Source organism: Ambystoma mexicanum, chromosome 5q, assembly GCF_040938575.1.
Source record: "Ambystoma mexicanum isolate Mex_15411 chromosome 5q, UKY_AmexF1_1, whole genome shotgun sequence".
Lineage (NCBI taxonomy): Eukaryota > Metazoa > Chordata > Amphibia > Caudata > Ambystomatidae > Ambystoma > Ambystoma mexicanum.
In genome coordinates this window covers 87460689-87487955 of record NC_090933.1, presented here as the reverse complement: position 1 = coordinate 87487955, position 27267 = coordinate 87460689, and the positions used below count along the sequence as shown (strand labels likewise).

At 42.5% G+C, this 27267-nt stretch overlaps 1 protein-coding gene across 5 annotated transcripts in view; it reads left to right on the top strand.

Moving 5' to 3' along the window:
* Positions 1 to 27267, top strand: part of PTPN3 (protein tyrosine phosphatase non-receptor type 3) — a 2254194-nt gene that overhangs the window by 151166 nt on the left and 2075761 nt on the right. For all 5 annotated transcript variants that reach the window (XM_069620560.1, XM_069620561.1, XM_069620557.1 and 2 more), the window contains one exon: positions 4684 to 4833. The gene's annotated coding sequence lies outside the window, so the exon portion shown is untranslated. The remainder of the gene's footprint in view (positions 1 to 4683; positions 4834 to 27267) is intronic.

The following is a 27267-nucleotide window of genomic DNA, read 5'->3' as shown; positions in this document are numbered from 1 at the left end:
GACACGTTACTAGGCAACGTCTGCACGCATAACCAGCTGACCACGAACCGGTAGGTGGAAGCCGGCTCATACCCTTCTGGTGAAGGCCCGGAAGGTAAAGGCCCTGTTCCACGCCTGTTCCACGCCTGTTCAGCGCAGCGCTGCATCCACTCTCTACTAAACCATGCAAGGCCCAGCTCAATTTGCCTGCACATCCTAAACCTTGGAAGGTGTGTCTGGTCCTCGTAGGAAAAGCAGAGGCCGATCCTGTTTGTCAGCTAGCAGTACAACCACAAGGCACAACCTCGACCAATCAGGCGGTAAGCGGCCGCATCGTATGCTTCACGAGCACTCCATCTCCATAGAACCCTCTATGCAATGCCCACATTGAACACTGAACTGTCTACCCAAACCTGTTTTACATATTTTGCCAGCAGGCTACCCTGATCCAAACCAATGCTGTACACCTCGTGATCAAACCACACTGCGCCATTTTGACTGTGCCTCATGCTGCCTTTAAACCACACTGCGCCATTTTGACTGTGCATCATGCTGCCTTTAAGCCACACTGCGCCATTTTGATTGTGCCTCATGCTGCCTTTAAGCCACACTGCGCCATTTTGATTGTGCCTCATGCTGCCTTTAAGCCACACTGAGCCATTTTGACTGTGCATCATGCTGCCTTTAAGCCACACTGCGCCATTTTGATTGTGCCTCATGCTGCCTTTAAGCCACACTGCGCCATTTTGATTGTGCCTCATGCTGCCTTTAAGCCACACTGCGCCATTTTGATTGTGCCTCATGCTGCCTTTAAGCCACACTGAGCCATTTTGATTGTGCCTCATGCTGCCTTTAAGCCACATTTCACCATTTTGATTGTGCCTCATGCTGCTTTTAGTCCACACTAAGCCATTTTGACTGTGCCTCTTGTTGTTTTTAGGCCACAATGCCTTTTGGTTGTGCCTCACGTTGCTTTTAAGCCACACTGCACCATTCTGATCCTGCCTACCACTGGCCTGGACCACACTATCCAATTTGATTGTGCCCACCACTGCCCCAGCCCTCCCAGCATACAGACATGCCCACAGCTTCCTGCAAGCTCTCTGCTGCCACCACCACGCTGCTCACCCTCCTTGCAACACTCGCTGCTCTCCAAACCTACACTGCACTCCGCCCCCTCACACCTACTCCGCAAAGCCCCGGCACCAATCCCACTCAACCCACTGCCTTGGATAGCTCACAAACACACTCATCTCTAACAGACGCACCCCACTGCACCCTGCATCACAACAATGGGTAGATACTTAGAGCTCGCACACTGACTGCAGAATTCAGCACACAACCCCCTCCCATAGCACACAGAAACTATAGATTGAGCTCCTGCACTATTTCCAAACACATCCCTCACCCTGAACATCCACACACCTGCAAACAACCACCCACCAAACAAACCAAACCCCACAATGCCGCCACACATAACATATCCGACACATCTGCCACCCACACCTCCACTAATAAACTACTCACACCTCACATCAAATGTGCCCTCCTTAATGTACGCTCCCTCCCAGCTCATTCATCAGATATTCACAACCTCATAACCAACAACAACATTGACCTATTAGCCATCACAGAAACATGGTTACATGAAGCATCAGGCCCCGCCGTTGCACTTGCACTACCACCAGGCTTCACCATACTCCAACAAGACATACCTGAACGAGCAGGAGGCGGAGTAGCCATCATCTACAAAGAGAACCTCCAGCTCCGACTTGTCAGTCACTCCTCGACTAGCAACTCTGACCTCTTATCGGCTAAACTCACACTGTCCCCCAACAGCACAATCAATATTCACTTACTATACCGTCCCCCAGGCCTCACCCTAGACTCTCAGGAAAACATCATCCACATTCTCAGTAATAATATCAAAAGCTCCACTAAGACCCTCTTACTAGGAGGCCTCAATCTGGGATTCAATGATGCTAAAGACAAACCTGTGGTCACCCTCACTAAGGAACTTGGTAACTTAGGCTTCACCCAGAAAGTAGAAAGTCCCACTCACTCCAAAGGCCGCATCCGAGATTGGATCGCTGACCATCATTGCTTCTCTACTATCACCTCTAACAACTCATTGCCTTGGACCAACCACAACTGTATCAAATTCTCTATTCCCATCACCAAAAACCACAAAACTCTGACCGCTGCAATCGCAGCACAAGTTAGAAGCTCTAAAAAGCTTAAAGAGGACAACCTGCGCCCTTAACTCAACATCCCCGAACTAGCACCCACATTCGCTAACAACCCCAATATTCTAGCAGACATCTACAAAGATGTCATCACTATAGCTATTAACGAAATAGCACCACTCTAATGGAAAAAAGAAAAGAAATCACTACACACCAACTCCTGGTTCAATGAAGAACTGCACTCATTGCGCTCCTGTAAAAGAGCAGCATTAAAAAACGGTCAAACCAACCCCTGCAGCAGTGCCAAAAACGAATTCAACTTAATCTCCCACCAATACAAAACCGCCATCACCACTGCCAAAGCCAACGCCTTCAACACATGAATCTCCAATGCCAAATCGCACTCTAAGGAAATCGTTGCCATTTTTAATTAGCTCATCTCCCCCCCCCCCCAGTACACCTGATGAAATAATCAAAGATGAAGCCTGGTGTGCTAGTATCCAAGCTGCCATGTTACACAAAATTGACCTTCTCCAAAAGAAAATCAACGACCACTGCAAAGCCTTACCACAACCGAGAGGGACCAAGCCTACCAACTCCACACCCGCCTCGTTCAATCCCGCCATACCTGATTTCTCCTTCAGGGACATCATTGAACTAGAAGTTATCAACTTACTAAAAAATCTCAAACACTCCCCTTTTAAAGGCGATATATGCCCACCCAAGCTCATTAAAGACTGGGCAGACTGCTTTGCGCCGCTTTTCATGGCCTTCATCAATGTGTCCTTTACATCAGGCATTATCCTGGCTAGCCTGGGTCCGCCCCCTCCTTAAAAAAAAAAAAAAAAAAAAAAAAAAAAAAACACACCTACTCTCAACCCCCTTCAACCCAACAATTACAGACCGATAACTACAGTGCCATTCCTTCTGAAATTACTGGACAAAGCCGCCCATTGCCAAATTCAACACTTTCTGGAAACCCACTCCATCCTAGGGACCAGGCAATCAGGCTTCCGGAAAGGACACGGCACCGAAACAGCCTTGGTGGATCTGAAGAATCAGATCACCCAAATCATGGATAAAGGCAAGCCAGCCCTACTGCTCCTCCTAGATCTTTCAGCCGCATTCGATCTGGTCGATCACAAGACCCTCACCTCACACACTCGGCTAACTTCTCTAAAGAATCTGCTCTCTGGGTCACCTCCTTCCTCGAGGGAAGAGCCATGAAAGTCTTCTTGGACACAGCTAACACCACACCCACCACAATCCATTGCGCAGTCCCTCAAGGATCCTGCACTGCACCCACACTTTACAACTTGTTCACTAAGCCTCTCTTTGACAAGCTTGACTCACATGGTATCACGTATACGAATTACGCGGATGACACACAAGTACTTCTACCTCTCTCAGGATCATACCACGAAGACGCCAAGGCACTCCACACGATTTACTCCATCATCCAGGCTTGGATGGCGGTTAATAGCCTCTGCCTTAATGGAGACAAGACTGAAATCATGATACTAGGTCACCAGAGCACCCTCGACAAACTGGATAAGCTGTACGCCAACTTCTCCATTGACAACTCCAGCCTGCATCCCCCTTGCTCCACCTAACCCATACATCCCCAAAACCATGCTACTCTTCCACATAGGACGTTAACAGTTTTACACGTAATGGATGGTTGGGCAGTCAACAGCGGCCGGCCCGAGCATTAAAACATTCTTTCAAGTTGCCTTTGTTTTGTCTCGTGTCTTGGAAGTGTCGGACCTCAGGGCTCTGGGTATTATGTTTGTTTAATCCTCCCTTGTGCATGGTTTGGTGTTTGAAAGTATGAATTGGAGTTGCTTACATGCTAGCAACTGTCAACCAGTTTTTTAATGACGTTGAGGTTTCCATGTGCCCTACGTGGATTGGATAGGTCATGGCTCAGGCCAGGTTGGAGATCTCCTTATTCTGAGATGTCTCTAGGGGTGCCATTACTTCTAATGCCTTAGCCTGTGTGCAAGCCTTGGGGAGGTCAATGTGAAGTTGGCAGACTGGTCAGGTGACATAGGGCCTCATCACAGCCTTTGCGTTATTCCGGCGTTAATTTTTATTTTTCAGCGTCCGTAGGACTCTATGGGGCTTTTCGGCGGCAATAGCGCCGGCGGTAATAGTGCCAAAAATGGGCGGAAAGCTGGAGATTTACCTCCAGCTTTCCGTCCAACCTCAGAATTGGGCGGAGCGGTAATAGCGTTACGACCGCATTTTTGCTGTTCCGACCAGCCCCTGATGAATCTGTAATGCAGTGTACTTTAAGCTGATTGTGGAAGTGGCTACATTGTATGTGAGTAAGCTTTGAAACTGCATAATACTCTCTTCCAGCCATAGAACATAAATTGCCCCTTTTTATTGAAGAAGGCGAGTAGTATAACCTTGGTGATGGATGTTCAAAATGTGATACATACTCTTGCACTGCTTTGCCATCACGTGTTTGCACATTTTCCCCTCACTGTGGCTGATGTTCTCTTCTCCTTAGGCGGCGATCCTAAGCAAACCAGATTTGCGCTGAGGAAGTTTTGCCCTGGTGTTGATGGCGCTGTGGACCTGGCGACTCTCCTGGTGGGATTCCTCTCATGTTTATGTGATCTGAGGATTGGTGCAGTTGTTTCACCGACCCTGGATGAAGGTAAGGAGTACTTTTTCCTCGTGGGTTTGTGGTATGCTCGTATAAAAAGATGAGTCGGGTTATGGGCACCAGAGACTCTAAATTGGACTAGACAGTAAAGTGTTAAATATTAATTTTGTGTCCAGGTTGTTTGGAAACTAAAGAATCTTCATGTTTGGTTATGAAATGTACTTTCTTATAAATGTGGTTTGCTGCTCAGTTTAAGTAAAAAAAAGTGAAGCATAATTCTCCCCCGGGCCTTCAGTAGAATTCAGACTTCCTCATACTAACGTGTTTGGGTAATCTTTATTGCCTTCCCCCTCATGACTTATTAGGGATTGCCTATAATTTGGCTTGTTTTTGTAGGTGCATTCTCATGATCTTAGAATTTCTTGGGTCTCCCTGGACCAATTTGCTCATGTTTACTATGTATGTTTATGCAGTGGTCGAAGAAGATTTTAACTTTAATACTAAAAGCTCCATCTCTGCTGCTGTAAAACACAGCCTAATAAGTATACGTGCATGCCTTCCACTTTTAATACTATGACCATTAATTAACTTCCAGGACATCCTCTGCTGTTCGTCCAGTGCCCTTCTCAGTTGCAGTGCCCCATTGCTTCCCTGCAGTGTCTTACTGACTTCTCTTTTGTCCGCCCCCTCCCCATTGCGAAAGAGGGCAGTGGATGGGTCGAATTGCATCAGTTTTTGTCTGCATGCCATTAGTTAAGTGAGGCTGAGTCAGAAGGTGGGGACCCTTTGGGCTGAAGTAGCCATATGCCTGTGCCTTGATTATATGGTGGCTTTAATTAAGCACGTAGTAGGGTAAGGAGCAGTAGGGAGGCTTCATGAGCATCGCAAATGTGAGATGTGGTCCATAGACTAGTACGGTGTAGGGATTCCAGTAAAGCATCGGTTTGAACAGTAACCAAAATGTGATTGGAGCAAAGTGTGACATGTAATTGGTACTTTTCGGTATGCTGTACTACTGTTTTTAAATATGCAATGCGAGTGTTAACATTTGAGGCACAGTGCAATGCAGTGAGAGGGCCAGAAATACCATGTTTTTTCCTAATTCTATGCCGCAAGTATATTGAGAGGACAACTCCAGGTTCCAAGGTCAGCAACTTGGCCAATAAACCACATCTCTTTAGCTGTTAGTCTGTCGACTGATAAGAACGTAGATGGGCCCTGACCCATAACTCCCACTGAAACTAGGCTTTGGCAGTCTGAAAAAAATATTGTTGAGAATATGCCCAGACTATTTAGTGGCCTGCGTTACAGGTCTCTGTTCAGATGCTTGTGTGGGTAAAAGTAGTATTCACTTTTAAGTAAAACAGTTCAAACACAGGTAAAATAATGTAATATCATAGCATAAATTGCAAGTATCACATGTTAATGTGCAGCCTATTGAAGGCAACTCCCTTTTTACGCACACTCCAGAATAAAGACAACCCTCTAGGGAAATAGGCCAGGAGATTGTGTTGCAAGAATAACAAGGTTTAATTGTACAGAATACAAATATCAGCAAAGGACTCTGCTGCTTGAAAGCATGCTGGTTATTCTAAAGCAAAGCAAAGCAGAAGCTTAAAAGACCATGTGATGTTGTCATATACAGTACGAACTGATACTACTGATTGCTCAGGCGTTATAGCTGGGCATGCTCCAAAAGGGGAAGCCAGGCTACAATTGGTTAGTTCTGTTGCTGTCGATCAGGATCTACGTGGGTGCCCTGGGCTAATTTCAATCTTGGGCGAAGGTCAGGTTGCTAACTAAAACGCTAAGCTCCCTATTCCATCACTGTGGAATGCACCTGGGCGGCGCAGAAAATGGTGTTAGGGGGAAGGGAGGATAAAATAGTCGCGTTAACCCACACATTCAGGGCTTTGTTGATACCACAGTTACTGCACTCGAGGTCTCCACCTGGGGTTTGATCTTTTTAGTTGGCCCTCCCTGTACCTTGTGTAACAAAGGATGTGTTTTATGTTCGAAGAAATAGTCATACATGATTAGATGTTTTATGGACACTTGATTTGTGTTGGGACCGGGGGGGGGGGGGGGGGGTTCACTTGCTTGCCATGGAATGCAAAGGTGTGGGGGTCGGGTTAGTGGTGTGGTACTTGCTTCGGACTGGCTTGGTGGGGATTAGAGGTCTATTGACAGTTTAGTGGAGATAGATGGGCATGCTGCAGCGCCTGGGGTTGTCTCACGTTCTTGCAGGCGCATTCCTCTGAAGGATACTAAATCTTTGCAACATTGGAGGGACAAGGGGCAAGTGAACCTCCGTGGGAACTGGCCGCGCGGACTGAGGTTGGGCCTAGTGGACTGGGTGCATGGAGGTTGCCGGGTGCAGCGCAATAATGCAAGCCTGCTTTTTTGGCCTACGCAAAATGAAGTCTCGTACTCTGTGCTTTCTAGTGGCGCGGATCTACCGTTGGCGCTACATTGCTTCTACATCGTGTTTATGAGTACGGTTTTCTCCCCCTCATATGGAGTTCACCGCACCTGAAAGCGTCTAGGGGGGTGGGATATACTAATTCCCATCCCAACACTATGGTATGTAGTATTTTAATGTACTGAAAACCTTGCATGAGCGGCTGACTGAATGCTGTACAGGCACTGTCGCAAAGCTGAGTGGACTCAAAAAAGGATGCAACAGTTTATTAAAACACACTCTACATGTAGACAACCTCAGTGCGCTGAACAGTGTTTATTAAACAAAACTGAATTGTAATCCATTAGAAACGGGCAATACGTTTTTCGAACGCACAGCCTTTTTCCAGGCTAGAAAACCATGGCATGGCAAACATAAAATAATATGAGCATCCACACATTGTAAATTCACAAGTTACATAACATGACGTTATATCATTAAAGAAATGAGGCACATGCATCAATGGCATGTGGGTGGGAAAATTGCGCATGATATATAATATAAAACAAACCAATCAGAGAGCCAAAATGAGCCAAAATAAAATATAATAGGTATGCATTGGCAGAACATGCATGTAATGCATGTACAAAATATACCATGATACCAATTAAACAGAAAACAAGTAAACGAGAGTCCATAAGAAAAGGGGAGAAACAAAAATAAAGGATCAATTTGCATAATTCATAAAAGTGACATTGATCACCAGTTAGCCACAATTAGGTGACATCCGAGCGCAGTTGGTGTCTAGCATGTTCAGCTATGCATACAGGCAAGTACCCACACAATCTGTGCAGTGACAATTTGAAAACGGATCCTTGCATTGTGCATAATTAATGCTAGTTAGTGATTGTGGACATGCAAACTCTCGAATATGTGACACTCCTGCCAATTGCCGAAGATAAGACCAACTACCTCATGCCAGTTAACATGGGTAAAACCAACTGCCTGTGGGTCCTCCTAGTTGGACCAGTGTCAGATTTGTGTTTGGGCAAGCAGTAATGAGTTGATTAATCAACTACTGTATGTAAGCTTGCACCTAGTATTTAAGTAGATGCGTACCTTTGACAGTTTCTACGAATTCTCGACATACGTTTGGTAATGATGAGGAACTATAAGGAACTTAGACCATCACATGAATATATTAAGGTGCATATCATCATAGCCAGAAATATAAACCCGCCACACATCACGTGCAAGGTGAACATACCTGTAATCGTTAAGAGATAAACCCGCTAGTTGCGGTAAGCATAAGAATCGATCATCTGCCAAAAAGACATAAGAGTGCACTATAACACATACTCGTGTGCCATATAGACAGTCTTGTGAAGACTCGCAATTGAGTATAGGCATATAGCCTGTCACTTATTCCTACATCTTTTGAGCAGCTGGTTTCATATCTGTACATCCCTTCGGTGCCCTGCACAAATGCGGTTTTTAGCTATAGACGCCGGGCGAAGCCGGAAGTAGCTTGCATCGTAAAACCAATCGCCATCTTGACAGGAACCCTACTATGCATTTGAGAACCACAGAGTAACCCAGATTGGTGTGTTACACTTAATAAGCTTAATTCCGGACTTCTTGCATGTGTTCACCTCTGCATCTAAATTGCCATTTTGCCTTTATTTGACCTAATGCACCTTTTTCCTTAACTTCTAATTCATTATTTGAATTAAGGATGATGGTCAAGTGTACTGTAATCTATTAAGCTCACCCATATGTGCCACTGCTGGTTAAAGCAGAGGTGGAATTGTTGATACGACAGCACCCACAGTGGACCTTAAGAGTGTCTTGTACAGATCCCTGCTGCTGAAAGCATGTTTATAAGTCAGAACATTCAACGCAATTTAAAAAGACCCAAACCTAGGCTCGGATGTTTCCTAACGGGAAACATTTCTCTGCAACATATGTTTAGCAATATTGGCATGAGTTAAAGTGACGTAATAATGTTGACAAACTATAGTTTAATTGCGAACATGGTGGTTCTTAACAGAATGCGAACCCAAGCAGGCCAATAATTGTCTGTAACATTAAATTCCAGCTGGCAGAAATGTAAAACTTTGTATAGGCACCTGCATAATCTCCAAGGAAACAGAACCCTTAAGCATTGCAGCAAGATACAACCCTAATGGGGCTGTGTTAAGTCTATAGCTACAAATAATAGTACTGACCCCTACTAAGAAAATGCAAAACTAAAACTATTTACTGAATATATCAATGTATTGGTTGCAGTTTACAAAAAGACAGACAACTCATTATTGTATTGAGTCTTTCATACACAGTCCTATATTTTTACATATCAACCGTGATTCCAGTTGCCTCAATTTAAATTCACGGTTCCCTCTTCTTGGTGGCAGGATCACTCGCATCATCCCAACAAACCGCAGATCTTAGTATTATTAAGTTGATGATGATGCTGCTGCCATGCCAATGAGTTGCTAGTGGATACTTGGCATCCTGGCTGGAGATAGTACTTACATTTTCTCTAATCTTCACGTTCAATGCACAGATTGTGCTACCAATATAATGTAAACCACATACACATATAATACAGTAAATTGCATATGCAGTATTGCAATTGATAAACATCTCAGTCTTATGTGTACCTATTATGAATAGGGATTGGAAAGGAGTAAATTGCGCACTGTCTATAAGTTAAGAATTTCTGCAAAGTAATATGTCGATAATCGTATCCCAAGAGAATGTTCTTTCAATAAACCGTGAATTTATTTCCAAGTAATTCAGCCCACACATGTTTCGACTACAGCGGTCCTTGCCAACGCTGCTCAAAATGATACAAACACAAAATGTGAACAGATGTAAAGCAAGATATTACCATAGCCATATCAAAGTGATAAAACCATATTGGCATCATATGATTATGCAACAAAAGTAATAAAAGTGATGTCATGAGGTACAGCCAACAAAATATGTGGAACAAAATGTCACATACAATACACCAGTTTCGAGATGGTGGGTTAGTGGAAAAAAGACAGAATAATAGAACAGACATTATTTTGTGTACATTTTCTATCTATAGTGTTTGTACAAACAGAAAAATAATAAATATACATTCATGAGATATGCAAACTCACTTATCCTGCACCATTAGTGTGAATGTAGTCAATGTGACTTATGTCATGGGTATTGTTCCTCAAAACCAAATGATTGTAAAAAAAGTGGTACGTAGTGTCAATCGAATGCCCAAATCAGTTGTGATGTGTGATATAACTCGCTATCGGTGTGACAGACTGCTATAAATTGTACTACTACCAAAGTGACAGTTAATCATGCACCTATAGTGGTATTTGCTTACCAAATCTTCTATGGTTGGACAAAAGTAACCTGTTGAAATGATATATTATATTGTTAAGCCATTGGGTACAAAACTAGTACCTTATTGTTCCTGGTAATGTTTGAAGCATTGTCATATCAGACAAACTGTCAAAGGTTGGCATTGCGCGTGGCACACAATGATTTGGAAGAGTTAATAGACTTAGATTTGAAATAACACATTAATGTGTATACCACATCTGAAAATTAGAAAGATATGAGCAGAGAAAAACAAGAGATAAGGGAGAGGGATTACACTAGGCATGCGGTTCACTCTGTTTAAAAATGATGACGAATTTTGTGGTTCGGAAGCCCCTCACCTTGAATGGAATTATATCATGAGAAGCCTAGGTTGCTTTGCTGTTATTGCGTCAATGCTTGGTCCCGAGCAATACAGGTGTTGTGTTCTGCCTGTTAGGTGTGAAAATATGTTGTGTATGCCTTGATATGTGTCTGGTAGATTGTACATAGGCAGCCCTATCAGACAACTTTGTGTACGAATTAGAGAGCATCTGGCCAGTTTGAACAACAGACCAAAGATTAACTCTTGCTGCACATTGGCAGCGCTACCACCAACTGACGGACAAGTCAGACTTACAATTTGTGTGACTAATGTGAGCAAAAAAGGGGAAGAGAAATGGTAATACACAATTGAAACTTAGACAAATTGAATGCAAGCTGATCTGTTTTTTACGGTCTACCCTCATTGGTCTCAGAAAAAGAGGATGGTGTCTGTACAGCTGTGTCACTACCAGTTTCAATAGGGGATGCTGTCTAATACTCTCTGCTTGCATGTCAGGGTCACTTTCTCAATCGGAACTCATTGATGAAGAGGCTGCACTGCTGCCCCAAGATCTGGGTGTGTCGCCTTATTTGGGTTGATATGTACACACCCTATCTTCCCTGTAATCTTTATCGTCCCTCAAATTTCCTTGCCTTCCTCAATCTGATCTCATCTTGATGTTGACGCTGAATTAAGTACATGGTTTAAAATTTTTCTCCCTATTAGTCCTTGGTGCATCCATGGTATCATGGTATATTTCTTTACATGTGTTACATGCGTGTTCTACCAATGTATACCTATTCTATTTTATTTTGGCTCGCTTTAAGATTGCTTTGTTTTGTGATCTCAGTTGTGTATTTTTCCCACCCACATGCCATTTGATGTATGTGCCTCATGTTCTTTAATGATACAATGTTAAGTTAAATTTACAATGCGTAGATGATCAGATTTTTTATTTTTGCCATACCATGGTTGGAACAGCCTGGAACACTTGTCGGCTGTTTCTAATTGATTAAAATTCAGTTTTCCGGATAGAACTGTTAAGCATAGTGTAGTTGTGCATATGTAGAGTTTGTTATTTAGGACACTTGAGGCACAGGGTCCTTCATTGCACGACCGCCTGCAGCAGACAAAAGTGCATTTTACTGGTGTGTTAATATATGGTTTCCAACAATTTCAAACCTGTCTGATGTGTGGAGCTGGTTCAAGCTCAATTGCTCCACTTTTTTCTCAACAATTTTTATTTTAGGCAAGGGGTTTATTAAGGACTTTAAGCAACAGTGGGTACATGCAAAATTCAGTAACTTATGCAACATGACCAGTTGGCTATGGATCTCAACGAAGGGAAAATGTTTCTTGGGTTTCCCGGATCAAGTTTATCTAGGGTTAGAACTGGCAGTCGTCGGCGTTGGAAGGGCCCCTCCCCTGCTTTCATGGTTTTTGCTGATTCTTCCGGCCTCCTTGTCCACCTTCCTTATTGTGCACAGATGGCTACAGAAGACAACCTTGTGTGGTCCTCTGTCCAGACGACCGCCATTAACTAGGTCTCTGTCAACTGTTGGATCTGAGCCAGAATTTTAACAGCCCAATGTCTTGCAATGTCTTGCTCAAGTAATGGGCAGTCTTAAAAGCACTAAAAGCGGTCTAGGTCCTCTGCCTCTGGGTCCTGCCCCTCTAACCCTGCAGACCCCTATTGTTTCCTTCTTGCTCATACCTTGGGGACCACTCCACAACTGCAGTTTCCCATCTCTCCACTTCTGTGCTTCACATGCAATGCCTTGATGCTTTGCCACCTTCCTCGTTCGGGTTATGCTTTTATACTTCTTTCTCAGTTGCCACAACCTCCTCCTCTGCTTCCTTACATCTCTCTCCTTTGACATTTTCATCCAGCTCCTCCTTCCTAATCTATTCCCCCGACCTTCTGACGCGTCATCCCTCCTCTTGCCTTCCACTACGACCTGCTCCTTTTTCCGATCTACCAGCTCCAAACCCTCTTGCTCTGCCTCAACACCCACGCCATTTGGAATTCACTGCCCCTCTTGATACTCTCGGCAGGCTGGAAATAGCCTTTGTGTTTTGATGAACAAGCTTGTTACCCAGATGTGCCATTTCCACTAATGCTCCCAAACTGATATGAGAAAACACCAGTCCTCTAGACGATGCAATTCTTTTTGCACTTATAACCCATGGTGCTAAAAGAACTAAATATTTTCAGTCAGAGCTGTGGGGAGCTTTGGTCTCGCTCAATATTGAAAAAACCATAAGTATGGTTATCTATTTATAATCTCAGGAAAAAGTTCCAATATTTAGTTTAGAGATTGATGCTAATACCATCGAGCAAGTGGATAATTGTATCTACCTAGGTATCCATTTTTTAAGCAATTGTAAGTGGACCACTCGCAGAAAAACAACTGGCATGAAATCGCTGCAAAGCAACGGCTCGTTTTCATGTCGGTTGCGGGTATTGCGCTTTTCACTTGCTCTGGAAGTCTATAACCATCAAGTTAAGCCTGCAGCATTGTAAGGCACAGACATGTGGGGGCTACCAAATTTGAAAGCTACAAAGCTGTACTGATTGTACTCTGCAGAGCCCATTCCTACCCAGTAGTTTTACAGGCATCCTGACCAGACTTGTAAGTGTCTTTTGGGTAATTTTCTCGACCCTGGTCCTAAATACGTGGGTTTTAATCCCAATTATTGCAATGTGTTGAAAACCGCAAAAAAACAAAAGCTTGAAGGATGCAAATGGATTTCCCAAATCCGGGAAGACTTTTTTCCAGATTTGGGAAAAATCCAGTGCTACTTGCCTGTTGACCTTTTTCTTATTCATGTAACTTCCATCCTTTTTACATAATTTCAATCGTGATTTGATGTGGTGCCATATTTACCGAATTATGGAAACACATTGACGTTTGTTTGGTTTCTTAGAAGCCTTAGGCCAATCAATAATGTCTGGGTGGATAACTTCAGGCAGACCACTCCTATCGGCCTATCCAGTATAGTCAATAGTGAGTGATAAAGAGAGTGCTAGTAAAATAGCTGGAGAGCAATAGGTTGTATATCCTTGGCTGAAGTGGTTGAGCATTTACTTCAGACAGGCAGCTCACAATCTCGCACTTTTAACATTTTATAATTGAAATGCTATCGGGGAAAATTCTGCCCTAAATCTTCGGGCAATGATAGCTAGAGTAAACCTCATGAAGAACTATATAAAACCTGCATTTATTAACAACAAAAAGTATGTGATTATATTCCATTATGAAGTAATCAGTTTTGCCTCCGATATTGGGGTAGTATTTTTTCCTGCCCATTCCGGAACTGAAAATCCCTGAAAAATTAATGGACTACATCTTTCTGTAAATATATATAGTATGCCTTCCATGCTAATCACAACTGTGTGCTCATTTTTTAACCCTGAGAGGTCGGATGCAGCCACTTGTTAGCCAGGTTTCCGAGAGGCCTCGGGGGTGTACGTTGGTTAATAAGTCACTGGCTTCGGTAGGCTGCCTCAAAATCGATGTGGCATTGAGCAATCTACCTTTAAAGTTGGAAAGTTGGCACTTTGTTTTTCCCCTTTAGTTTGTACGGGCGGAACGACATTGTTTGCACTGCTGCAGCTACTTAGCAGAATGAATTTACTGTTTGGCTGAGCAGAACCTTCTGGGCCTTTTCAGGTTTCCGCTGAATAAATCATGCTTTTGCCTTGCATAGTGAGAGATTGACGACCGCAGTTGCCTCTGAACTAGAAACATGTTGTCCCCTGTGTATCCCACTTTGCACACGTTGCTCTGATCTTACTTTTTCTTTTTCCTTCGTCAACTCCTTGAGCACTAGGTCCCATGCCAAAAGCCTGACATTGCCAGAGCTGGTTGAGTGCCAACTGTGCCAGAATATTGCATCAGCAGTTTAAAGTGGCATCTCCCTCGATTTGTGTGATAAAATGCTTTGGATTGGTTTCAGATTGAATTTTCAGTTTTTTTTTTTTTTTCCCGAAAGGCCATAAACTTTATATTCCATTTTGTGGGTGCAAGTACTCGAGAAAAGGTTTTACAACTGCATTTTTGTGTGTGTGAGTTCAAGCATTGTGCACGAATAGTTGCAGCCTCAACTGTTGATGGGCAATGAACGGATGTATGTGATTTCTTTGACAATATTTCACCTAATGGAGAATTTCACCAAATCCAGTTCACAGACAAACGAGATCTACTTTTTCTATTCTTTTTTTTGTTTATTATTATTTTTAATGCTGGGGAGACCCCCTGAAGCGCCCCTCACTACCCCAATGTATACCCTTACCCCACCTATTATGCATTACACATAGAACATTTCCACCACCATTCTCACAAACTGTTCCCATGATCTTTGATCTAAACTTCTTATGAAAGTTGAGGGTATTCTCCAGTAAGACCTCGGGGAAACCCTTATTCAGTTGGCCAGGACATGGCCATCTCTGTTGGATCCAGTTCCTGGGGGTGGAACAGTGGGGGTGGAGCACCTGGGTAGGGGAGCCCAGGGTTGCACTCTGGGGGGAAAATACCCCAGGTGAGACACAATACTATACCAGAGAAGGGGACGAGGAGGACGAGGTTCCCCAAGGCTTTTTTATAGGCTGTAGTAAATCGACCTCCCTTCCACCCGATAAACTTCCCTTTCGAGAATCCACCATCCCCTCCACCTCTGCTAAATCAATTACCCACCCCATTGTTTCAGAAACAATCTTTCTCGGAATCCTTGCTTTCCTGTTCCCTATCCAAATGCTCTATCATTCTCCTTCACGTCCTTCTGATTATCATTTTCCAAAATCCCAATCTACTAGGACCGAGTTCTACCATTCCCACAATCCCCTATGTTCTGTTTTACATCCTGGTCATTCACGTCCATTTTGCAAACCTACCACCATCATATTCCGTCAGAAAATCTGACAAAAAACCTTTTTTTTCCATCCTGCCCCATAGGACACTCAGGAACTCTACCACCCTCCTTTTCCTCCCTGAACACTTCCTTACATCTTGACAGACAACAGACTTGTAATGTTAAACCTGTGTACCTGACATGTCCCAACTCGTGGGTCAGGCAAAGTCAGGCAATTGACTCCAATGACACGCACATGACGGCCCTTCCTTTTCCCCACAGGGCTAAAAGGTGGAGCAGGAGAGTGCAGTACGAACAAGGCAAGCACGACAGACAGCACGATGAGACAGCTAACACGCGGCAGTTCAAGAGAAGGAGAAAGGCAGCAGGAAGCAAGAGGGTGGCGAGGAGAGAAGTGAACTTGCCCTTTTTGTCCCAGACCCGCAGAGCCTTTGTGGAAGAGAGCCTAAGACTGCAAATTATAGCACTAATGTCCTGCAGCAGATGTCAACGGTACACAGGGCAAGCCTATGATGATAAAAAGGAGTGATTGAAGCTTCGGTGCCTGTGATACCGGCCTTGACTCCAGAGAAGCCAACACAGCCGGTGAGTCGAGAGGAGAACCGATGAGAACCGGGCTCTGTTGAGTGAGAATTTCAAAGTGGCAAGTTTGGAACCAAAGCAAATGAAATTTGAATGAACTGTTGAAAGTGTAAAGGGGAGGCCAGCTACAGAGGGAAAGCGGCACCACGTGGGTGTTAACGTGAGAGACTCTAGTCGAGCCCCATATGAGAGAAACCAGTACCAGAAGGCTGTAGGAAGGGCAGCGAAATAGGTCAAAGTGGTTATACAGATTGTCAAGAAGAATCCCCGTACAATTGAAAGACTTTGATCTACAAGCACTGTGAAAGAAAGGGAAGTGAATCCCGCAAACATTCAACTCAGTAAAAGGGAGAACATTAAAAGTAAAAGGGGGTCAGCCCCTATCACCCTGATCGAGAGCCACAGTAAACCCGGTGAGGGGAGGCTAAGAATCAAGAGGAATCAGAGCCCGGCAGAGGGGAAATCGAGGGTGAATAGTTGTCACCCCAAGATTAAGGAAACTGAAAGCAATAGTAATGAGACGGCAAAGGGATGCCAGAGATGAAGCTATCCTCCAACTACTAGCAGTCAAGAGGGGTCAGAGCCCGGCAGAGCGAGTTCCAGGGGTGAAGCTATCCTCCAAGCTTAAAGAAGAAAACTGATAAATAAATGTATGGATTGCACTTGAGAAGGGTCAGCACCCAGAAGAGGGAGACACAGGGGTGACCCCATCGCCCAGTGACTTGGAAACGTACTTTCATTTGTTAAAGGAACTTTTGTTTTGCTGTTTGAATACGTCAGATACTCGAAGGCAAGAGACTTTCAAGGGAAACGAGACTTGGCCATCGACGGCCCTGATCACAAAAAGCCCGAGAGAGAATCCTGAGAGCTGCCATTGGAACTGTTGTCCCATCCGACCCAGTGTTCAAAACATGGGGAAAGGAGTCAGACTACCGCATCCTGACATACTATTTGAGAGCACTTCTTTCTTTACTTGAGAACTATCGCACACCCCTTTTAGCATTAGTTTTGAGGTTTGGCAATAGGTTTTAGTATAGGCCTTTTCTGTTTTTGACACAACGCCACTATAACTGACTCAATTTTCATTTAATGGTTGACGCTTGCTCCCATCTTAGATTTAGGTCTAGATTGGGTGTTTTTCCAACCTGCATACAACATTTAATTGTTCAATAAGCACCCTTGAACTGTCTTGTCTGTCTTACTTGTTGTCACCATGAGTTTATCACATTACGCCCAGACCAATTCCATTCTATTTTTTATTTTTTTTCAATTACAGAAAGGAGAATTACATTTCAAAACTCAACTTTCACTTCTTCCCTAATTTCAGTCCGGGGCTACAGAAAGCGAGAAAATCCTTTGAAGCAACAAAGAAACTACTCTGCACAGTGCAACGGTTTAATGAGAGGCCACCCTCAACACTGGGAGTTCCTTCCCTTTCCAATCAAGGTGTCACACAACAAACTGTTTAATGGATTCTTAGTTCAGCCATATTTCAGACTTCTATCATGCCACCTGTATCCCTCCCCCCATGTGCCACCAATGAGCCAAGAACCAGACGGGGATACAGAAAATATGTTTATAGTTACTTGAATTATAGGTAATGGAGATCACACTAAAACTACATACGCCACCTTTTCTGTGGCTCACAATTAAACTTCTTTTTCCATTAATCACACAAGTTGGCTTGGAAAACACAAATCCCAATACTTTACTTTATGCAGATTTCAATTTAAAGAATAATCAACACTGGTCAGTTTACAAAATCAATTTACATATGCAATGCTGTGCAATTTCGATTTTCCTGCATGTTTAAAAAGGCTAGCAGTTTGGTTTACAGATTTGTACAATTTGAATATGACAATGATTATTTCACCCAAAATGTTCTTCGAAATAAACACAGGGTGACTTTAAAGCAAGACGTACATCACATGTTCAGTGTTGGATACATGAGGTCTTACTTTTGAAAAGGACTTCTCCCCCCACCCCAAAAAACCCAAGCATCAATTACATGCAGCACCCATCTATTCAAATGCCAGGTCTAGGGGGTGGAGACAGTTTGAGTTTGTTTTTCAGACCCCCCTCTCTTAAATGCCTGTGTTGAGGAAGGGGGACAGAATAAATGGGAATGATTAGGAATTTGGGATTTTCAGACCCGCCTTCACTTAATGGCCAGTGTTGGGGGAAGTGGACAGTTTAAGGATTTTAGTTTAGGGACAAGGACACCGACCCCTCTGTCTTAAAGATGTCTGGGTTAACAGGAAAAATAGGATTACCCAATTTCTTAACAGGCTATAGTTAGCGTACACTGGGAATGAGGTTTGTTAAATTTGAAAGTTAACAAAAATCACTGCAAGGTGTTTTGCTAAAGGGAAATTAATTAAATTAATATTCAGTCAAATATGCTAAGGATCTACATTGTGTGTGTCCTCCTCCACCCCCACACTAATGGAAAAGAATCCACCAATGAAAGAGAATGGGTTAATTAAATAGATGAGTGAATCCAAAGTGTGGAATTGTTAATTCACTGTGCAATAGTTTCCACTCTGGACTTATCTACCATCTTTTATTAATAGGAAAAAAGGGGGTGGCCGCAGGCAGTTTCATTCCCGCAAAACTTCCCACAAAGCTTTGGAAATGGTAAATGAGAAATAGTGAAAATGGGAAGATGTCCCGCGCTCTACCCAATTCAAATATTGAAAAAGTCCAATAATGACACCTAAGGTGCCAGAATAATAACTTCAAATTTTGAAAGCATCAATGTCTTTTTTTTAATTTCTTGTGTAGTAGACAGCCGATACATGTTTCGACCACAGGTCGTTTTCAAGGCTGCACACTTGTTTGGTACTTTTCCCGTTGTGGAAAAGAGATTGACAGATGTCCCCAATATACTTTCAGACCAACATAGTATTGTTCATCAATCTTTTAACACATTCATCAACCAGTAGCAGGTGCCAGAAATAATCTCAATTACATGTTTTTCGACCATAGGTCGTTTTCAAGGCTGTTTGTAAATTCACCCATCCGTATCAATAACATGAATTACATATATTAATCATAACAGGTAAAAGAAAATGGATATATGCATAGTATATACATTCCAACAGAATTTAAAAGAATATAGTTGTCACAAATAAATACAAATAAAAAAAAACATACCATATTGTGTCAAAACATCAGGTCAGGATGGAGTGATAAATTCAGTGTAGTGGAAAGAAAATTTGCAAAATATTTAAAGAAAACACATTAGCATATTCCCTCTGTCCATATTATAGACTTAAACTTTCCTATCTATTTTCAAACAATTTCCTCAAGAAATAATGTTTATTCACTCATTCTCACTGCAGCATGTGAAGCCATCCCATCAAAGTCAGATCAAGTAGTTGTGCGCCCTAATTCCAAATTTGTGATCCGCCCTTCCCAATTATGTGACTGGTAATGTCCTATTTGTTAGTACTCTTTGTGAGATAAACACCTAAAACATCTATAGTATGTGCAAGGCTTGGTTAAACGGTGCAGGTCAAATATCAAGCAGGGGTAATGGGACCGGGCTTACCCACACAGTTATTCGTTACTTTTCCCGTTGTGGAAAAGAGATTGAAAGATGTCCCAAATAGACTTTCAGACCAACAAAGTATTGTTCATCAATCTTTTAACGCATTCATCTATGAAAAAAAAACAATTTTCAGACTAGTACACTCCTTATATTTCAGATATTGCATTTGAGTATATAAATGCTATAACCTACCAACCAATAGCAGGTGCCAGAAATAATCTCAATCTGTTAACTGCCAACCACTTCGGTAAATTCAATTTCAAGTGCCATATCCTGGCTTCCAATAGCCTCAACCGCCTATACAGAATAAAAGACATTCTAATAAAGTTTATTGATTTCAATCTAATTGCTTTCTACAACATGTGTGTGTATATACACAAAAGATACAAAAAAATAATAGATTAAAATGAACCTTTTGTTGAACAATCTACTTACTTTTGGAAGTCTCTAGGCTTGGCACTCGGGGACTGAGCAGAGCTTCACTTGTAAGGAAAAACAGGATTCTAGCCAGTACTTCAGTCAATTCGATCCCAAAGCACTTCTCTGTCTTTTTCTTTCTCTCTGTCTCTCTCTCTGTCTCTCTCTCTGTCTTTGTCTCTCTGTCTATCTGTCTCTCTCTCTCTCTCTCTCTCTCTCTCTCTCTCTCTCTCTCTCTCTCTCTCTCGCCTTTTCTCTCATGAAGAATCACAGTCTCTGCTTTCTTGTCTCCCCAGCAATAGAAATCTCCAGCACTCTTCCAATATTTCCTCCAGATGAAATTTCAGTAGATCTCCTTTGGTGATTTTTGGCAGCTCTCTCTATGGTAATCTTTAAAAGCTCTCCCTTCTCTCATAGTGCATCCACTTTATTTACCACTCATCACAGCCACACTCCTAATCCAAGGAAGTGCCAACTTATCTCGCAAACCAGGATTGCACAATTACCCTTCTTTCTCTCCACCCCTTAAATGCTGATAGGGGGTGGTGACATATAAATTATGGAAATAAGGAAGGGAGGAGACAAATCCACTGTCTAGAGTGACTTTTATTTTCTATTTTACTTTGCAAGATTTCCTTTAAAAAGGTCCCTACATGGTAACTATCTTTATTTTATAAATAATCATAATGTATATATTTGTGTGCTCCTCTCATCGTGGCAAATCTATTTAGACGTGGTTCGTGCTTGCACCATGTTGCCTGCGCAATTGGTGTTTTCTGAATTACATGAAAATGATAGCAGTTATTATGATCAAACTTTACCGCCAGTTATGTGATATATTTAGCCACTATTGTCCCAGGTTGCAGCTTCTTCACATGTTCTGGGGAGCTGTAATTACTTTATTGGCTATGTACCAGAGTTCTGAATTTCTGATTTTTATGCAAATCACCCTCACAGAACCGCCTTGAAATTAGCTTGAAAATGACATTTTCCACAAGTCTGTAACTATAACCGTTCATCAATTGCTGAATAAGATCACATGTCCAATGTAAGTCTCTGGCCACATGATTAAAATATATAATATTTAGTTTCACACACAGCTCTCGTTTCTCTGCAAGCATGTGACCAGAAACTCCTGTACTGAATGTTCTTCTAATGCCTGAGCAAAAGCCATTAGTCTCTATGTTCTTAAAAGTTGATGGGTTGAGCAGATCCTAATCGGACAGCAGACTGTTCACCTCTGCCCTGTAATACCATTAGGCCATACTGACATCTGGCACTTTGTCCTGTTATCTGAAGTTGACCACCATTTTTATCTCAAAACCTATTTTCTTGTATTTATTTTCCCATTCAGGGTGGGTCTGTTGATCAGGCCCTGTAGCTCCACACAGATTTCCCTTCCAGATAAGTAGCCATGAAGGCCTTTTCAATCCTTCTCAATGGAATTTACATGCAACCCAAGGAAATAAAGGGGCCTTTTCTTTTCAATTGTTGCTGGTATTTTGCCTGTGAAGCATAGTCTCTATTTTAATACATTGCATCTTGTCAACACACACCAAGTCTTTTCCCTGATACTCTTATTTAACAGGAGAACTTTTTTGTGTTCGTCTTGATTTAACTGCACTATTCTATAGATTATTTCTTTATATTGCACCTCACAGCGTTCAAGAACAACAAAACCGAAAGGAAGAGATAATGGGAACAGAAGGTCGAAGAGATCAGTCAATGGCCTCATCAAAACAGAGTGTTTTCAAGCACTTTTTAAATTGTACTAATGATGGAACAGTTCTGAGTGGAAGAGGAAAAATATTCTAATGAGATGGTGCCCATGTACCAAAACTCAAACCTCCAATTTTCTTTAGGGAGAAGCGGGGTTGAAATAGCAGGGCATCATCATTTGATCGCAGAGTGCGTCTGATAGGCATTCTTTTTTTTAAAAGTGAGAACAGAGTTAGGCGGGAGCCTGTCCCACCAAACATTTATATACCAAGGTGGGTGTCTTGAATTGTACACTTTGTTTAACTGGCAGCCAATGCAGTGCTTTGGAGACCTGAGACCGTCGTCCTATTCCACAAACCGTGCAAACTGCTCCATTTTGAGTGACTTGTAGCCTCTTAATATTGGCCTGGGTAGTACCTACAAGAAGGCTATTGCAATAATCTAATCTGGGATTTATTGTTGTAGTCGCAATAAGAGCCCTATTTTATTCTGGTACATGATGGTGAATTTCCCAAAGTAAATGTGTCATATTGGAACAAGAACTTAAATGTGACTCTTGTTTCTTGAAAGTTAATTCTGAGTCTAGAAATACTCAGAGTTTTTACATGCTCAAAAGTAAGGATGGCATTGCCTGCAATTGTCAAATTTCTATTCAGGGTCACATTTCTTTTTAGCTTCGAGCTTGTTCTGAGAATGAGGAGCTCTGTTTTGTTTGTCATTCAAAGCAAGTTTTCTAGGCCATCCAAGATTGAATGGCTGCAAAAAACTCATTTACTCTTTCCAAGACTTTGGCATATGTTCCTGACAACTCAAAGATGATCTGGGTGTCATCTGCATAATTAGAAAATTGCACACCCAGACGATCCAAGAGATCACATAATGGCCTAGAGTATACATTGAACAACAAAGGCGAAGGGCAGGAGCCCTGCGGTACACCCACAGGTAAGAGAGGTTGGCGGGATTTTGCATGATTTCTGACCACTTTCGCCTGTGTTGGGCCAAGGAAAGATTTAAACCAGTTTGCAGCACTATAAGAGCACTTTCTATCCTAACCAATCTGTCCATTAAGAGATGGTGATTAACCAAATCATAAGCAGCAAAGAGGTAGAGAAGCAGGGGTAAGGCTGGCCTACCCTTATCAATGATTTTTCAAGATTCGATTTTAATCTCTGTACCATGCTTTGATCGAAAGTCTGATTGTCCGATGGGAAGAATTCCTTGTTGTTCAACAAAGTCCTGTTATTGGCAGCAAGCCTTATCCAGGATTTTTAGCATAAAAGGCACATTAGTTATGGGCTTGTAGCTCGGAGGAACATGGGGTCAAGCTTCTCTTTCTTTAATAGAGGTGATATCCATGCCTCCTTGAGGCATTTTGGAACCTTGGGCTCTGAGAATGACTAATAAACCTAGTGACCCAGGGAACAAAAGATGACGGTTACTAAAGTAGGATGCCGGAAGGATGTCCCTTTTGCATGGGGTAGGTTTCATCCCATGGACAATTATCAGGATCTCGATGTCTGATACCTGCCTAAAAGATATGGAGGGATCTTGTATATCAACTGGAGGAACGAAAGGTATTTCTGCCCCATTGCTTGTCATCATTTTAACTTGTTCTATGAGTTTGGTGGCGAGATATTTTCTGGACAAACTCATGGATCTTTTGACACAAGTTATCTGCAATATGAGGTTTGACCGGTATACCTTCCAGTTCATACAAAATCGAAAACAATTCTCTTGAATTTGATTTAGCTGCTTTAATACAATCATTGATGTAGAACAAAGTGGTGCCAAGGTAGCAAAGGCATCATTAATAATATTTTTCAGATAATTATTCAGATTAACTCGAGAAATATCGTCATCAAGAATTGATAACTGAGAAAGAACCAATGAATCAATGGCCTCCCATGTGATTTTCCAAGTATTCCTAGATAACACAGGTTCTTTAACCTAAGACCATTCTGAGACAATAGGGCATGGGGCCAGGAGGTCAAAAACAAGGAAAGAGTGGTCGGACCATATAGAGTTTTCAACTACAATAGGTGAAATGGCCTGATTTTTGGTTATGCCCCAATCCAGGGTATTACCCCCATGCCCCCCACACTATGTGAAGCTGCTTTGATGTGGTGTTGGTAGCCAAGGGCCTTAGATATATTCAACAGTGAGGACGCAGCTTGAGCTAAAGGATTATTAGCCCATAAGTTAAAATCTCTAATTATAAGAGAAGACAAAGAAGGTTTAGAATGAACACCTAGAGAAGCAAACCATTGTTCCTTGAAGTCTGGTGTTTGAGTAGGGAGGGGGTCTCTAAAGTAGGAAAATACTAAGAGGCAGTGGAATTAAAATTTTCCTTGATCAGCATGGATTCACAATAAACCTACTTCAGGACGTTTCAGTCCCTTGATTGGCACACAGCAAGTTTTATTAATGTTGCAAACTTTAAATGAAGGGCTTCTGTATTGGAAGGTGTGCCTTATGTCGCTTTAAATGAAAATGTTACTTGGCTTTTACTCGCATGCAAGACCCAGTTTCCCTTATTCTCCAGTGTAATCTGCATTTCAATGGATGGCAGTGTCAGTGAAAATGCTGCATCCATCTCTCAGCCAGCAATGTGATGTGCCTTTCCAATCTGCACTCCGATTATATTTTTTCAGCATTCTCTGGATTTCAATTGCAGAAAGACGCACACTTTCCTTAATCCACTCTTCCTTGTGTCCTCTTCAGCAAAACACATGGGTTCATTCACCAGGCCCTTTCACTGTATTGCGGTTTCTTTTAGGCATGTCATTTTCTTTAGTGTGCCTATTTTTTATTTTTTAAAAAATATTTTTAATTGGCATTTATGATTTACATATGATTGCGTCTTGATTGCCATTTTTAACTGCTGATTGTATTGTATTTACAACAATAAACAAACCATACCATAACAACAACAAACTGTCTTCACATCTACTGTTACATTTGTGATATAGATCAGCATTGGGGATTGGGGCGCATTGATGTGCCATGTGTCCTGGGGGGGTTTGGCCGTGGGGCTGGGGGGAGGGGGATACTGGTAGGCTCACATTCGCACTATTCTCCATGTCCTGTCACAACATTTTCAAATATGCCACATCATGTTCACGGCAGTTTATCATCTGATGGGTGAAACATGTCCCAAATCAGTGTTTTCCATGCTTCGTATGCAGGGCTTGCATCGCTCCCTGCCTTGGACACCCCATCTCCCCACACTCTAGTTTCTGCCTCCGCCTAGTGTTCTAATTCTTTTAGCCATCTGGCATATTGTGGGCCGGTAGTGTGCCTGGCCATTAGATGCGATGTCTCTCGTAGCAGCTACTTGGCCTTTCAGTTCTTGACATGTGATGCTGTCATTTAACCCCACAACAGTCTACTATTTGATATTACTGGCATAACCACCAGTGGTGGCAAATATGAAGACTTGCTTCTTTAGACGCATAAGATTTGCAGAATCGCTATGGAACAAAATCCCTAATGGGAAGGAGGCCTTTGTGAAAGAAGCTGGCATTACCGGATTGTGTTTTTTAAAACAAATACATATATATTTTTTTTAATGGAAGGAACAGTCCATTTAAACACAGTGACTTGCGTACCTACCCAGTATTCAGCAGGGTTATTGATCGAATGTTGTTCTTTTTTCACCACAGGGTCTAACGTAGTATGGATAAGAATTATGGAAAATGTGCACTGGCACAAGAGTATATGATTTGTTGTGTGGCTGGGAGGGAGAGTCCCACCTACTCTGTCATGATTGACAATGGAAAGTTGTAGATTTTGTTTTTAGTTGTTTGGTTTTTAGGGAGGGTTATTTCACTGACTAGTTGTGGGGGTTCCATTTGGGTGGGGACGGAGGTGATTTTATGTTCCTTTTGTTGGTGCGTACACAGTCAAAGCAGGATGATGATGTGATGGTACAGGAGAAAGCAGAATGCACCAAAGTCTAAAGCTTCGACTAGAAACCAAGTGAGGGAGGGATAGGTTAGGTACGGCAGCTTGTGATCTGCATGTGATGTGAAATGTTAGTTAAATTAAAAAAAAAACAAAATTAGGGTTTTGGTGCATGCACATAGGCATCTGGTGACCGTTCCATTCCTTCAGGATATGCACCCATCAGGAGTTTGGATGTACTAGATTGCGAATGCCTGCAGGATGGATTGGCACTTCAAGACGATACAAAGCTCGGGCAGTATCAATTGCCGCACATAATTGTGCTTTCAAAACATTCATGTTAAGATGGATCCAGAGGCTAGGTATGATTAGTTAGTAGGTGTTGTTGACAATTACAAAGTCCAACTATTAAGCGTTTATGGTCAGGCTGTTAACATTATGGATGTTTTTACTCCGTTGGATGGTTAACATTATGGATGTTTTTACTCCGTTGGATGGTTGCTGTCCACATATCCTGAATCCATTGCTGCCCTCTTTCTGCCATGCTATTTATTTTGACCATAGAGAATATTGCAGCAAAAAAGGCAAGAGATGAATTTTTCCGATCCTTTGTTAAATCCCTTATTTGTGGATGGCATAGTATGTCTCCGACCCGCAGTCTGCCCTACCCTTCATGATGTCGCAATGGAACTGATGCACAAGGGTGTCAGTTGGTGTCCAAATGGAGTCAAGTTCCTGGGGAGTCAGTTGTGTTCCATATCTGATTCATTTAAGGTGAACTGCTTTACATTATTAGTAGTTAGAGAATAGAATTGATAGGTGCGTTTCTCTCATGCTCACAGTAACTGGTTGGGCAGCCATAAGGAAAAAGATTGCTCTCCCTAAACTGTTGTATCTATTTTGGGCTTTGCCAGTGCATCTTAATGCAGTTTTCTAAACAACGGAGGAGCTTGCTTATTAAATTACTGTACGGGAGCAACCAGAGGTGTTAGTTAAACTGTCCTCCTGAGACAGGCTAGCTATACTGACCTATTTGTGTGCTACTATGTTTCTCAAGCCCAGTTCGCCATGTACTCGTCTAAGTAGGCAGACATATTCACATTTGCGGATTTAGTCCAATTGATCCTATACTACAGCACAGGTCCAATCCAGATGTTTGACCTGACCAGCTCAGATCAATGCTCAATATATTGGTCACGCACGTCACATTTTCTACGTGTAGTATTGCTTTATGGAAGGGGTCTGTAACCTGTGGCTCTCCAGTTGTTTTGGACTACTACTCCCATGATCCCTCCATTGACTATGCTGACTGTGGCTTCTGAGAATTGTAGTCCAGAGCATCTGGAGAGCCAAAGGTTGCAGACA